The 16,402-nt window shown below is 44.0% G+C and overlaps 1 long non-coding RNA gene across 1 annotated transcript in view; it reads right to left on the reverse strand.

Moving 5' to 3' along the window:
* LOC130283370 (uncharacterized) overlaps positions 1-11,276 on the reverse strand; it is a 48,319-nt gene extending 37,043 nt beyond the window's left edge. The window contains exon 1 of the long non-coding RNA XR_008846675.1: positions 11,176-11,276. This is a non-coding gene — a long non-coding RNA (uncharacterized LOC130283370). The remainder of the gene's footprint in view (positions 1-11,175) is intronic.
* Positions 11,277-16,402: the final 5,126 nt, after the last annotated feature.

Raw genomic sequence — 16,402 nt, forward strand, 5'->3', positions numbered from 1 at the left:
ATGTCTTAATACACCGCCATTCTCTTCTTCACGTCACGCCAAAGCTGCCTGACTGCGCCATTTTGTGTTTTTCCGCTAGCTCCAGGCTCGGACCATTAGGACAGGAACTGCTGCCTGGGAAAATAGTGCAATAACCAGACAAATGAAACGTGATCTCCAGTTATTGCAAAACTACAACTCCCATCACACCCTGACAGCTAGAGGCTGTCAGAGCATGATGGGAGTTGTAGTTTTGCAACAGCTGGATAGCCATCTGGCTGTCAGGGAATGATTGGAGTTGTAGTTTTGCAGCAGCTGGAAAGCCATCTGGCTCTCAGGGCATGATGGGAGTTGTAGTTTTGAAACAGCTGGATAGCCATTTAGCTGTAAGGGCGTGATGGGAGTTGTAGTTTTGCAACAGCTAGACAGACATAAGGCTGTAAGGGCCCAGTCTGCAGCCACAAGCAGCTACAAGTAAGCCACAGTCTCAGTATTGTCAGTCATTAGCCAAGTCAAGTTAATCACAGTCACCATTTGTCAAGTCAATGTGGCCTGCATTAAAGGGTTACTCCGGTGGAAAACCTTTTTTTTAGGTCTTTATAAGTCAACTGGAACCAGAAAGTTAAACAAATCTTTACCCTTCCTGTACTTTTTAGCAGCTGTATGCTACAGAGGAAATTCTGTTCTTTTATCATTTCTTTTTTGTCTTGTCCACAGTGCTCTCTGCTGACACCTGATGCCCGTAACAGGAACTGTCCAGAGCAGCATAGGTTTGCTATGGGGATTTTCTCCGGCTCTGGATAGTTCCTGATACGGACATCAAGTCAAAGCACTGTGGACAAGACAAAAAAGAAATTCAAAAATAACAGAATTTCCTCTGTAGCATACAGCTGCTAATAAGTACTGGAAGGGTAAAGATTTTTTAATAGAAGTAATTTACAAATCTGTTTAACTTTCTGGCACCAGTTCATTATATGAAAAAAAAAAGTTTTCCAACAGAGTACCCCTTTAAACTGACCCCATCTTCTACAAGTCCCAGCAAGCCCTTAAGGTATCTGAGTCACTGGTCACCTCCGTGGGCCCTGGCTGAACTGTATAGACTTTACCATCTGTCTACCCTCAGTAAAGCTACCGTTATCTGTAACTTGGTGTCCGAGACATTATTGCCCCCGTGCCTAGCCCAGGATCTAGCGGTATACCTTTGTGTGGTATTGAGGATAAACCATTCCCTGGCGTCACGAATAACAAGGAATTGAATGCCATCTGGCCCTAGGGTAACAACATCTGCCCTTTGCATCACACCCTCTAACACATTGGTATCTCCTCAGCAGAGGAGGAAGCCTGGGAAGGCGCAGGAGCAGCGGTACCCATATTAACAGTAGTGCACGGGAGCACAGCTGATCGGGGAATCACTCTGATCTGAAGAAGGGGGTGGCTCCCCCGAAACGCGTAATCACCTTTATTGTTTCATGTATTGCAATAAACCTCCCAGTGTTTTGTACTACTGCTACATCTCTGGCTTTGGTTTAATTCCATTGGAGTCTGCAGCGCCTCTAGAGCTAAACCTAACCTTTCTCCATAACCCCTTAGGTCCCTGCAGTCAGGGTTACCTATTCCTAGGCGGTCAGGTAACCAGCAGACACACACAGGTTAGCACAGGAGCTATAGAAAAACTATAGATTCATTTATCATCTATGTCCTGGAACAATAAAAACTGTTACAAGAGTTTACAGACCCCCAAAACTTTCTCCTGGCTCCTGTCACATGGCACTTTCTTCTGTGTATTATAACAGCCACACATCTTGTCTATAACAATGACACCCGGACTATGTGTCCACATTAATAATGCATAGGCGAGCAGTCATCCCAGGACAGGGCTATTCTCATCGTGCTATAAGCAATGAAATCAAGTACAGCTATTACACTTGGGAAAAACCGCTCCCAGGTCATTCTGACAATTGCTTGCATAATACCGCACACGAATAATCCCCCATCGTACAATTATGAGATTTTTCTCCTTGTGTTAGTACTGTATGCCCTACAGCAAAAATATAGGTCAACAGGTGTCAACAAACATAGATCATGAGGATTCAACAATACTGTGACTCTATATGTAGGACTGATATATTACTGCCTCCTATATACAAGAATATAACTAGTATAATACTGCCTCCTATATACAAGAATATAACTACTATAATACTGCCCCTATATACAAGAATATAACTACTATAATACTTCTCCTATATACAAGAATATAACTACTATAATACTGCTCCTATATACAAGAATATAACTACTATAATACTGCTCCTATATACAAGAATATAACTACTATAATACTGCCCCTATATACAAGAATATAACTACTATAATACTTCTCCTATATACAAGAATATAACTGCTATAATACTGCCCCCTATATACAAGAATATAACTACTATAATACTGCTCCTATATACAAGAATATAACTGCTATAATACTGCCCCCTATATACAAGAATATAACTACTATAATACTGCTCCTATATACAAGAATATAACTACTATAATACTGCTCCTATATACAAGAATATAACTACTATAATACTGCTCCTATATACAAGAACATAACTACTATAATACTGCCTCCTATATACAAGAATATAACTACTATAATACTGCTCCTATATACAAGAATATAACTACTATAATACTGCTCCTATATACAAGAATATAACTACTATAATACTGCTCCTATATACAAGAATATAACTACTATAATACTGCTCCTATATACAAGAATATAACTACTATAATACTTCCTCCTATATACAAGAATATGACTACTATAATACTGCTCCTATATACAAGAATATAACTACTATAATACTGCTCCTATATACAAGAATATAACTACTATAATACTTATCCTATATACAAGAATATAACTACTATAATACTGCTCCTATATACAAGAATATAACTACTATAATACTGCTCCTATATACAAGAATATAACTACTATAATACTGCTCCTATATACAAGAATATAACTACTATAATACTGCCTCCTATATACAAGAATATAACTACTATAATACTTATCCTATATACAAGAATATAACTACTATAATACTGCTCCTATATACAAGAATATAACTACTATAATACTGCTCCTATATACAAGAATATAATTACTATAATACTGCTCCTATATACAAGAATATAACTACTATAATACTGCCTCCTATATACAAGAATATAACTACTATAATACTCCCCCCTATCTACAAGAATATAACTACTATAATACTGCTCCTATATACAAGAATATAACTACTATAATACTGTCTCCTATATACAAGAATATAACTACTATAATACTGCCTCCTATATACAAGAATATAACTACTATAATACTGCTCCTATATACAGGAATATAACTACTATAATACTGCTCCTATATACAAGAATATAACTACTATAATACTGCCTACTATGAGAATATAACTACTATAATACTGCTCCTATATACAAGAATATAACTACTATAATACTGCTCCTATATACAAGAATATAACTACTACAATACTGCTCCTATATACAAGAATATAACTACTATAATACTGCTCCTATATACAAGAATATAACTACTATAATACTGCCTCCTATATACAAGAATATAACTACAATATTTACCTATGTGGTTATATTATTTACATTGGATTAGTCCATCTTCTACAGACAATGATATGGCGGCTCATGTCCGTCCCCTCGGTTTGGCGGTTCTTATCGTTTATGCGCTAAATACATATGAAGTTAAGATGATGCCTCCAAGCAACAGATGAAATAGTTAATGTTATTATTCACCTAAACGCATTTTGCATAATACCAAAAAGGGTGCAGTCTAATTCCCGGTGTAATGGCGGCCGCCATCTGTGCGCTCTTTTATTTTCTTATTCAGCCAGAAGTGAATCCTCATCCACCGGAGTCATTTGGAGAAGATTCCGGAGGCCGCTGCTTGCGGCGTTTATTATAATCAGATAATGCCTTATTAAACTTTACAATCTGCAGGTTCTGTCCGTAAAATAAAAATTAATATACGGCGAATCATTAAACCTTCGCAAACAAATTGTGAGGTTTGAGTTTTATACGGCAAGAAATGTTCTTGTAAACTTTTAAAGCTGTAACGTTATGTTGTGTGATAGGAAGTCCAGCGCTTCTTAAAGGAGAACTCCGAGAACAGACGGAAATGACAGAAAATAACATTAAGACCTGATAAATCCACTGCTGCACCAACACCGTCACACCAGGGCTCTTACTCCCCTCCAGCTCTTATCTGTATACTGCTGCTATCTCTATTGGATTAGGATATATAGTAGTTATACACCTCCCCTCCAGCTCTGTCTGTATGCTGCTGCTATCTCTATAGGATCAGGATATGTAGAAGTTATACACCTCCCCTCCAGATCTATCTGTATACTGCTGCTATCTCTATGGGATCAGGATATATAGTAGTTATATACATCCCCTCCAGCTCTATCTGTATACTGCTGCTATCTCTATGACCTCAGGATATATAGTAGTTATATACCTCCCCTCCAACTCTATCTGTATACTGCTGCTATCTCTATTACCTCAGGATATATAGTAGTTATACATTTCTCCTCCAGCTCTATCTGTATACTGCAGCTGCCATTTATATGGGATCGGAATATATATATATATGTGTGTGTGTGTGTTCTCAAGGGGCTGCAAAAACTACAACGCCTAGCATGCTGGGAGTTATAGTTCGGCAACAGCTGGAGAGCCACAGACTAGAAATCACTGCTATAGAGTTATACATAGAGGAGCCCCGGACCACTGGCATCTCCTATATATGGCCAAATATATCTGTTTGTCATCTGCAAATCCCTGGAAGCTTATTGCAAATTAGCAAATTAATTCACCGAGTGGAAGCGAATGTAGGGACAAGATCCAGAAATACATCACTGGGGGCAGCGAGCGGCCCATAGGGGGCAGAGAGGAGCTGGCAGAGTGCGCACACAGGAGACGACTACCTACATAGTCAGGGGGGAAATAAGGAAGCCAAGATCCCATATTGCAGTGTTTTCCAAGCAGAGTGCCTCCAGCTGTTGCAAAACAACAACTCCCAGCATGCCCGGACAGCCAAAGGCTGTCCGGGCATGCTGGGAGTTGTAGTTTTGCAACAGCTGGAGGCACTCTGCTTTGAAAGCACAGCAATATAGTGTTCTCAGGGTAAGGGATTATTATTATTCTGTATCAGAACAACATGTTTTGATACTAAATGCAATTGTGTAACAGTATTTTTGTATATCTAGTGCAGTGGAACCAAGTTAGGGCTCTCCAGCTGTTGAATAACTACAACTCCCAGCATGTCCTGACAGCCATGGTCTGCTGTCAAGCAGGGGCCTCCAATTCGTGGCTCTTGGGCCACTGCAAAAGTACAAAGTCCTGACAGATACAGGCTGCTCTAAAGCAATGATCCCCCAATTGGTGACTCTCGTGCCACCGCAACACTACAACTCCCAGCATGCCCTGACAGAGGCAGAATGCTTTTTTTTTTTACAATGATCCTCAATTTGTGGCTCTCCAGCCACTACAAAACTACAACTCCCAGCATTTCCTGAAAGCTGCAGGCTGCTATAGAAGTGTGATCTCCAATTTGTGACTCTCCGGCTGTTCCAAAACTACAACTCCCAGCATGCCCTGAGAGTCATAGACCGCTCTTGAGCAGTAATGCCCAACTTGTCTTTCTCCCGCTGTTTATAAACTGCAACTCCCAGCATGCCCTGACAGCTGCAATCGGCTATAAAATAGTGATCCCCCAACTTGTGACTCTCCGGCTGTCCCAAAACTACAACTCCCAGCATGCCTTGACAGCTGCAATCGGCTATAAAATAGTGATCCCCAACTTGTGATTCTCCGGCTGTCCCAAAACTACAACTCCCAGCATGCCCTGAGATTCATAGGCTGCTGTAGATTTGTTATTCACAACTTGTAACTCTTCAGCTGATGCAAAACTACAACTCCCAGCATGCCCTGATAGCTGCAGGCTGCTCCAGAGCAGTGGTATTAAGCATGTTGCTTCTCCAGCTGTTGCAAAACTACAACACCCAGCATGCCCTGACAGCTGCATGCTGCCATAAAGACGTGACATGTTGCAAAACTACAATACTGCAGGCTGTCAGGGCATGCTGGGAGTTGTAGTTTTGCAATAAACCGAGAGACTCAGGATGGGGATTACTGTCCTGGAGTACACCCTGCTGATGGATATAGTACATGGTTTGCTGTGCACAGCGTTAGGACATATTCAGCTCTGCTACATCATGTTTAATCCAAGGAGACAGGGAATTCATTCAGATCTGAATATTTGATTTTATCAGGGGAGGGGGAGGGGTGTCAGAATTGAATATGGGTTCAATTTGGAAATATTACAAAAATTGGCGAAAATTTTAATTTCAATTGCTGTAATATAACCCAGATTTCAACCTGGGTTTAACGCCACTGCCAGTATGGTTTAAAGGGGTACTCCGGTGGAAAACAATTTATTTTAAATCAACAGGTGCCAGAAAGTTAAACAGATTTGTAAATTACTTCTATAAAAAAAAATATTAATCCTTCCAGTACTTATCAGCTGCTGTATACTACAGAGAAAGCTCTTTTCTTTTTGAATTTCCTTTCTGTCTGACCACAGTGCTCTCTGCTGCCACCTCTGTCCATTTTAGGAACTGTCCAGAACAGGAGCAAATCCCCATAGGAAACATCTCCTGCTCTGGACAGTTCCTGACATGGACAGAGGTGTCAGCAGAGAGCACTGTGGTCAGACTGGAAAGAACTACACAACTTCCTGTGGAGCATACAGCAGCTGATTAGTACTGGAAGGATTAAGGTTTTTTTAATAGAAGTCATTTACAAATTTGTTTAACTTTCTGGCACCAGTTGATTTAAAATAAATAGTTTTCCACCGGAGTACCCCTTTAAGGTGAGGAATGGCAGCGGCTGTGACATTGCGCCAGTATAGCACGCCGTATTTCTAGGAGTCACTATTTTTTGCTGTCGGATCAAACAAATCTTCTTTTACGCATTTCACGGTTAAATCATTTGGCGTAGTCTTGAAACAAATAACTGTTTTATGTGAAGACTGTATTGTTTTACTGTTTACAGAGTAATATAGTGGATAAAAATTACATTGTTGTTAATCGGAAAATTTCCATCTTCTGCCAGCGGCGAAAACGGCGGCGAATGATTAATCTAGAAATGGAAATTTAGTGGCAAGGGAAAAATCTGAGGGCTCCATCTAGTGGACAAAGAGCAGAATACAACTGAACTGTGATCAATGCTTTAGAGCAGTGTGTGCAAACATGAGTGCCTCCAGCTGTTGCAAAACTACAACTTCCATCATGAGGCTGTCCGGGCATGCTTGGAGTTGCAGTTTTGCAAGAACTGAAGACACTTTGGTTTGAAAAAACTCAGCTTTAGAGTGAGGAAGGATCCGTTCACTGATCCCATGTGGGGGGTTGTCTGCCTATCTACCTAATGAAAGGGAGGTGGTATTTCCTATCTACCTAATGGGGGATGGTCTGCTAATCTACCTAATGGGCGGTTTATCTATATATCTAAGGGGGGGGGGGTCTGCCTATCTACCTTATGGGGTGGCCTGCCTATGTATCAAAAGTGGGGTGGTCTACCTATCTACCTTATGGGGGTCGTCTATCTATGTATCTGAAGTGGGGTGGTCTACTTATCTTCCTCATGAGGGTCGTGTACCTATGTATCTGAAGTGGGGTGGTCTACCTATCTGCCTTATGGGGTGGCCTGCCTATGTATCGAAAGTGGGGTGGTCTACTTATCTACCTTATGGGGGTCGTGTACCTATGTATCTGAAGTGGGGGGGTCTACATATCTGCCTTATGGGGTGGTCTACCTATGTATCTAAAGTGGGGTGGTCTACCTATCTGCCTTATGGGGTGGTCTACCTATCTGCCTTATGGGGTGGTCTACCTATGTATCTAAAGTGGGGTGGTCTACCTATCTACCTAATGGAGTCAGTCTACCTATGTATCTAAAGTGGGGTGGTCTACCTATCTACCTTATGGGGGTCGTCTATCTATGTATCTAAAGAGTGGTAGTCTACCTATGTACCTTATGGGGTGGTCTACCTATGCATCTAAAGTGGGGTGGTCTATTTATTTACCTTATGGGGTTGGTATACCTATCTACCATATTGGGGTGGTCTACCCATGTATCTAAAGTAGGGTGGTCTACCTGTGGTGGCCCAGTACAGGAGATGTTACCCCGTACCCTTGCTGTCCTGTCAGGCAGCCTCCTTCAGTGTCCCCAGGGCCCCTTGCACCTGTTTCCCCCTTGTACATATGTTCTGCAGTGTATTGTTTTATAAAAATGTGTTGTATTTTTAAGAGTCATGTCATGTGATTGTTACCCAGGAGGCACCAGTGACCAGGTGACCCCAAGAGTGACCTATGGGCTCCCTGCTAGTCTCCCCCTGGGTGGAGCTTCTCTCTCTTCTCTCTCTTGGAGTTTCGCTCTTGGCTGAGGTCCAGTGCAGTCGTCTAGTGTGTATGTCCAGAGTGTTGGAGACCTCAAAGTCCAGTCCTGCAGCCGCCATCAAGTCAAGTAAGTTAAAGTCACAGATTTCAAGTCAAGTCAGTCCCTGCCATCTGTCAAGTCAGCGTGGTCTGCATTCAATTGTCCAGTCCTACTACAAGTCCCAGCAAGCCCTTAAGGTCTCTGTGTCACTGGTCACCTCCGAGGGCCTTGGCTGAACTATATAGACTTTACCATCTGTCTACCTCAGTAAAGCTACCGTTGTGCATAATTTCGCGTCGGAGTCTTTATTGCCCCCCGTGCCTAGCCCAGGATTCAGCGGTATACCTTCGGGTGGTTTTAGGCTGAACCACGCCCTGGCGGCACGAACACAGAGGTTAATGCCATCTGCCCTCATCACACCCCGCTACCACATACCCATGTATCTAAAGTGGGGTGTTCTACCAATCTACCTAATAAGGGGGTATGCTTACCTAGCCACAAGGACACTACTAAGAGAGAGGGAGCAGCTATCCAATAGCTCAAAGAGATCAATAATGGAGGCTTTACCTACCTGCTTACTACCTAAAAGTTTTCAGACCCTTTCACTTTTTTCACATTTTGTTATTTTGCTCCTCATCATTTAGCACTCAATACCCCATAGAGTAGTGATCTCCAAACTGTTGCCCTCAAGTTGTTGCAAAACTACAACTCCCAGCATGCCCGGACAGCCGTTGGCTGTCCGGGCATGCTGGGAGTTGTAGTTTTGCAACAGCTACAGGTCCACAATTTGGAGACCTAGAAGCTGGGTCATCTATATATGTCTATAAAAAAAATCCCTCCATCACACGACGTAAAATCCAATTCCGGTCTGTCCTCGGCACATAAAGCAGATCCTCCCCTCGCCGCGTGGGCAGCCGCGACTCCGACTGATGGCGAATGTTGGTGTTTAATAGCAGAGAACAGAGTTTTTATGGATATTTCCTAGTTGCCGTGGGCAACAATCAGCAGTGACATTTACAGTAATGATCGCCGATTTGTTTTGTCCCGCCATACCCCCCCCCCCCCCTCCTACAGTGTATAAATGTTTACACCGCCGGGGTGTTTGTCTAGGAAACAAAATGTCCTATTTTACTCACATATTCTGCAATAAAACACGTCTGGATACGGAAAGATGGGAAATAGCAGGGATGACGGAGGAGGTGACGCTTAGGCCTGTCCAAGTGAGGATGTGCATCTATGACGTACATACACGATTCTCGCTGGTGGGGGTGTAATGGTGGGGAGACATTTTTTGGCCACACTTTGAGCCCCTTAGTACCTGGTATAAACCCCACAGCCTACCTGGGTATTGTTACTTACCATGTCCTGTGTCCATCTCTTTATGACCACAGTGGACCCATCATCTGATGATACTTCCAGCAGGATAATGCCCCATGTCCAGGCTGGTGCAAGGATTTTTGCCACCCATTGGCTCCGCCCTTTAACACACCCCACCATACTACTGGAGTGACACACTGTAACAAACCTCCTCCTTATGTAATCTCCTTACTACTGGAGTGACACACTGTAACAAACCTCCTCCTTATGTAATCTCCTTACTACTGTAGTGACACACTGTAACAAACCTCCTCCTCATGTAATCACCTTACTACTGGGGTGACACACTGTAACAAACCCCCTCCTCATGTAATCACCTTACTACTGGGGTGACACACTGTAACAAACCCCCTCCTCATGTAATCTCCTTACTACTGGGGTGACACACTGTAACAAATCTCCTCCTCATGTAGTCTCCTTACTACTAGGGTGACACACTGTAACAAACCCCCTCCTTATGTAATCTCCTTACTACTGGGGTGACACACTGTAACAAACCCCCTCCTCATCTAATCTCCTTACTACTGGGGTGACACACTGTAACAAACCTCCTCCTCATGTAATCTCCTTACTACTGGGGTGACACACTGTAACAAACCTCCTCATGTAATCACCTAATACTGGGGTGACACACTGTAACAAACCTCCTCCTCATGTAATCTCCTTACTACTGGGGTGACACACTGTAACAAACCTCCTCCTCATGTAATCTCCTTACTACTGGGGTGACACACTGTAACAAACCTCCTCCTCATGTAACCTCCTTACTACTGGGGTGACACACTGTAACAAACCTCCTCCTCATGTAATCTCCTTACTATTGGGGTGACACACTGTAACAAACCTCCTCCTCATGTAATCTCCTTATTACTGGGGTGACACACTGTAACAAACCTCCTCCTCATTTAATCTCCTTACTACTGCAGTGACACACTGTAACAACCCTCCTCCTCATGTAATCTCCTTATTACTGGGGTGACACACTGTAACAAACCCCCTCCTCATATGACGGTGGTTCTGGCTGGGCGGGTTCTTCAGATGCTTGCTGATTGCTAACTTTCTTACAACGGGCAGAGCGGTGCCCCCATCACGAGTGTACTCTAGGCAGCTGCCCATTTTGCCTTTGCCCTGCCCATGTCACAAAGCTTACATCACTTAGATGATGCAATTAAAGCTTACTAGTTACATTTACACTAGGGGGGCGCTGTTGCTTAAATTTTTTGGAACAAAGCGCCATAGTACAAAAGATTTTTAACTGTGTCGAACCCGTGTCAAGTCCCTGTTTTTCTCAACAGGAACCTCTCTCAGAACTGTGTTACTTCACACAGGTCCATGGGGGAGCTTTAGCAAAACCTGCTGTGCAGAGGAAAAGTTGCCCATAGCAACCAATCAGATAGCTTCTTTCATTTTTCACAGGCCTCTTTAAAAATGAAAGCAGCGATCTGATTGGTTGCTATGGGCAACTGTACAACTATTCCTCTAAACAGATTTTGATAAATCTCCCCCCATATGAATATTACATTTCCTATTGTCTATCGGGTGATAGTCTTTCTTTCTCCCAGGTCTTGTTTTAGGGGCAAATTCCAATCTGAATTAACCCTGTTGAATTTCCGTAGTGTGCATAGGCTCTTCAAGGGGTACTCCGCCATTATCCAAAGGATAGAGGATAAGGGGGGGAGATTCATCAAGATCTATACAGAGGAAGAGTTACCCAGTTGCCTATAGCAACCAATCAGATCGCTTCTTTTATTTTTCAGAGACCATTTTAAAAATGAAAGAAGAAATCTGATTGGTTGCTATGGGCAACTGGCTTTTTCTCTGACTTTTTCTCTGCACAAATCTTGATGAATCTCCCCCAAGATGTCTGAGTGTGGGGGGTGACTGTTGGGACCCCCAGCGATCTCCGGTGTAGCACCGCAGGCATCCGGTGCACGGAGCGGACTCCGTTCCGCCCTGGATTACGGGAGACCACAGCCGCCACGCCCCCTTCATTCATGTTTCTGTACCAGCTGTCCCCAACCCCCCCTCACATAGACATTAAAGGGATATTCCACTGCCCCAGCGTCCAAAACATTTTGTTCCGAATGCTGGGTGCGGGCTACAGGGGTTGTGACGTCATGGCCACGCCCCCCTAGTGACACCATGCCACGTCCCCTCAATGCAAGTCTATGGGAGGGGCCCCCTCCCATAGACTTGCATTGAGCGGGCGCGACGTGACATCACTAGGGGGCGTGTTCATGACGTCACAACCCCCAGAGCCCTCACACAGCGTTCGTAACAAAATGTACCTGGCAGTGGAGTACCCCTTTAAAGAATGGGGGCGTGGTCTGACATCACGAACACAGAAGCTTCGAGCTTCCATGTTCAGAATGCAGAGGCGCCAGCCCAGAGATCACGGGGGTCCTTGGATAGGGTTAAGATATCTTGGGGCAGAGTAACCCTTTAAAGCGTTTTCTCTTTCCCAGATGATCTGTACGGGGAGGAAAATGAAAAATACAGCGAGAGGTTAGGGCAGTGTTTCCCAACCAGGGTGCCTCCAGATGTTGCAAAACTACAACTTCCAGCATGCCCGGCTGTCCGGGCATGCTGAGAGTTGTAGTTTTGCAACAGCTGGAGGCACCCTGGTTGGGAAACACTGGGTTCGGGGGTTTAAGAATTTGCTATGGGGCCCAGATTTTTTTTTAGTGAGTCATAAATAATTGGACGAGGAAGGTAAAAGCTGCGATCAGCCATGTTTTGTTTAAAACCGTGAAGGCGGGAGGAGTAGTAACTGGTCGTCTTATCGTGTCATGTGACTATGGGGAAAAGTGATGTCATTTGTTTTTGATGTCATTTATTTAGAAGAAAATAGAGTTGAAAAATAGTGTGAAAATGTATGAACCGTCCCTGGTCTATCCCGGCCCCGGTATCACATTGTGCTTTTATCACCCGTCATACCATTTGGCGGCGGAGCTCTTTTGTGAGGTAATTTATCGCTCGCTCACACATGGTGGATTCTGATGAAGGATCCTGCTGGCAAATAAGTAGCTAAAAGACAATCAGACAAGCAAAGTAGATTACATTTACCTCATGATAATGGACCCTCCCGGAGAAAATAAACGTTTACAAAAGTGACAATCGTCAGCGGCAAAACTGTGTACACCGCACCCCGGGACACCATGACTGAAGAGGAGGGGAATCTACAAAACGCTGCAAACACAGATATTAGAACAAACAGGACTGTAAGCTTAAAGGGGTACTCCGCCACTAGACAATGTATCCCCTATCCATAGGACAGGGGGTAAGATGTCAGATCGCGGGGGGCCGGTGTTCTGAAGAAAACTGTCCCTGTAGTGGAATGTTACCCTCTGCACTGGGACACACTTTTCGGCTCACTCCCTAACCTCTAATCCTAACCCCTATCCCAAATCCTAACACCTAATCCTAACCCCTATCCCAAATCCTAACACCTAATCCTAACCCCTATCCCAAATCCTAACACCTAATCCTAACCCCTAATCCTAACCCTTACCCCTAATCCTAACCTAATCCCTAACTCTACTCCTAAACACTAATCCTATCCCCTAATCCTAACCCTATCCCCTAATCCTAACCCTATCCCCTAATCCTAACCCTTAATCCTAACCCCCTACCCATAATCCTAACCTAATCCCTAACTCTAATCCTAAACCCTAATACTAACCAACCCTTAATCCTAACTCTAATCCTAACCCCTAACCCTTATCCATAATCCTAACCCTTAATCCTAATTCCCTACCCCTAATCCTAACCCTTACCCCTAGTCCTAACCCTAATCCCTATCTTTAATCCTAAACCCTAATACTAACCCCCAATCCTAACCCTTAATCCTACCCCTAATCCTTACCCCTAATCCTAACCCTTACCCCAATCCCTAACTCTAACCCTAACCCCTAATCCTAACCATTTACCCCTAATACTAACCCCTAATCCTAACCCTTACCCCTAACTCTAATCCTAAACCCTAACACTAACCCCTAATCCTAACCCTTACCCCTTACTCTAATCTTAAACCCTAATCCTAACCCTAACCCCTAATCCTAACCCTAACTCCTTATCTTAACCCCCTATCCCCAATCCTAATTCTAACATGAAAAAACATGAATGGAGGGGGCATGGCGTGCCCAAAGCCAGTGTTCTTTGGATAGCGGATAAGCTGTCTAGGAGCGGACTACCCCTTTAACAAATGTGTTTTGAATTTAGGAGCCAGCACAAAAAAAAAAAAAAGTTAGGAGCCAGGGTTTTCATTTTAAACACAACCAGCACGATTTTTCAGTTTTGGCGCTGTGAGCTGTACTTTTTATCGGTAGCAACTTTGCCTAGTATTGACTTTTTGATCACTTTTTAGTCAAGTTTTTTTTGGGATGTCATGTGACCAAAATGTCGGTGTTTAGAATTGTTTTGTGTTTGTGCCGTTGACCATGTGCGATCAAGAATGTGCACGTGGTGATACCAACAAAAATCTTTTTTTCTTTTTTTTTTACTTTTTTTTATGTGGAAAATTGGAAAAGGGTGGAATTCAAATGTTTAGGGGGATGATTTTTGTATATTTAAAAAACTTTTTTCCACATTTTTTTTACACTTTGTAGTTTCACATCGGTTTAAGCACCACAGGTACAGTGGCTAGGACATGCTGGGAGTTGTAGTGTCACATCAGTTTAGGCGCCACATGTACATTGGCTAGGACATGCTGGGAGTTGTAGTGTCACATCAGTTTAGGCACCACAGGTACAGTGGCTAGGACATGCTGGGAGTTGTAGTGCCACATCGGTTTAGGCGCCACATGTACATTGGCTAGGACATGCTGGGAGTTGTAGTGTCACATCAGATCAGGCACCACATGTACATTGGCTAGGACATGCTGGGAGTTGTAGTGTCACATCAGATCAGGCACCACAGGTACATTGGCTAGGACATGCTGGGAGTTGTAGTGTCACATCAGATCAGGCACCACATGTACATTGGCTAGGACATGCTGGGAGTTGTAGTGTCACATCAGATTAGGCACCACATGTACATTGGCTAGGACATGCTGGGAGTTGTAGTTTCACATCAGATCAGGCACCACAGGTACATTGGCTAGGACATGCTGGGAGTTGTAGTGTCACATCAGATCAGGCACCACAGGTACATTGATTGGACATGCTGGGAGTTGTAGTGTTACATCAGATCAGGCACCACAGGTACATTGGATAGGACATGCTGGGAGTTGTAGTGTCACATTAGATCAGGCACCACAGGTACAGTGGCTAGGACATGCTGGGAGTTGTAGTGTCACATCAGATCAGGCACCACAGGTACATTGGCTAGGACATGCTGGGAGTCGTAGTGTCACATCAGATCAGGCACCACAGGTACAATGGCTAGGACATGCTGGGAGTTGTAGTGTCACATCAGATCAGGCACCACAGGTACAATGGCTAGGACATGCTGGGAGTTGTAGTGTCACATCAGATCAGGCACCACATGTACATTGGCTAGGACATGCTGGGAGTTGTAGTGTTACATCAGATCAGGCACCACAGGTACAATGGCTAGGACATGCTGGGAGTTGTAGTGTCACATCAGATCAGGCACCACAGGTACAGTGGCTAGGACATGCTGGGAGTTGTAGTGTCACATCAGATCAGGCACCACAGGTACAGTGGCTAGGACATGCTGGGAGTTGTAGTGTCACATCAGATCAGGTACCACAGGTACAGTGGCTAGGACATGCTGGGAGTTGTAGCGTCACATCAGATCAGGCACCACAGGTACATTGGCTAGGACATGCTGGGAGTTGTAGTGTCACATCAGATCAGGCACCACAGGTACATTGGCTAGGACATGCTGGGAGTTGTAGTGTCACATCAGATCAGGCACCACAGGTACAGTGGCTAGGACATGCTGGGAGTTGTAGTGTCACATCAGATCAGGCACCACAGGTACAATGGCTAGGACATGCTGGGAGTTGTAGTGTCACATCAGATCAGGCACCACAGGTACATTGGCTAGGACATGCTGGGAGTTGTAGCGTCACATCAGATCAGGCACCACAGGTACATTGGCTAGGACATGCTGGGAGTTGTAGTGTCACATCAGATCAGGCACCACAGGTACATTGGCTAGGACATGCTGGGAGTTGTAGTGTCACATCAGATCAGGCACCACAGGTAGAGTGGCTAGGACATGCTGGGAGTTGTAGTGTCACATCAGATCAGGCACCACAGGTACATTGGCTAGGACATGCTGGGAGTTGTAGTGTCACATCAGATCAGGCACCACAGGTAGAGTGGCTAGGACATGCTGGGAGTTGTAGTGTCACATCAGATCAGGCACCACAGGTACAGTGGCTAGGACATGCTGGGAGTTGTAGTGTCACATAACATCCCAGCGCTCAGCAAGTAACTAGGCTTATTTGCTTACTAAGCGCTGATTGGTGGATGTTGTACCACGTGCCCTTTCCGCTGATCCAATCACGGCTCGGCTCTATTTT

This window comes from Hyla sarda, chromosome 7, assembly GCF_029499605.1.
Source record: "Hyla sarda isolate aHylSar1 chromosome 7, aHylSar1.hap1, whole genome shotgun sequence".
Classification (NCBI taxonomy): domain Eukaryota; kingdom Metazoa; phylum Chordata; class Amphibia; order Anura; family Hylidae; genus Hyla; species Hyla sarda.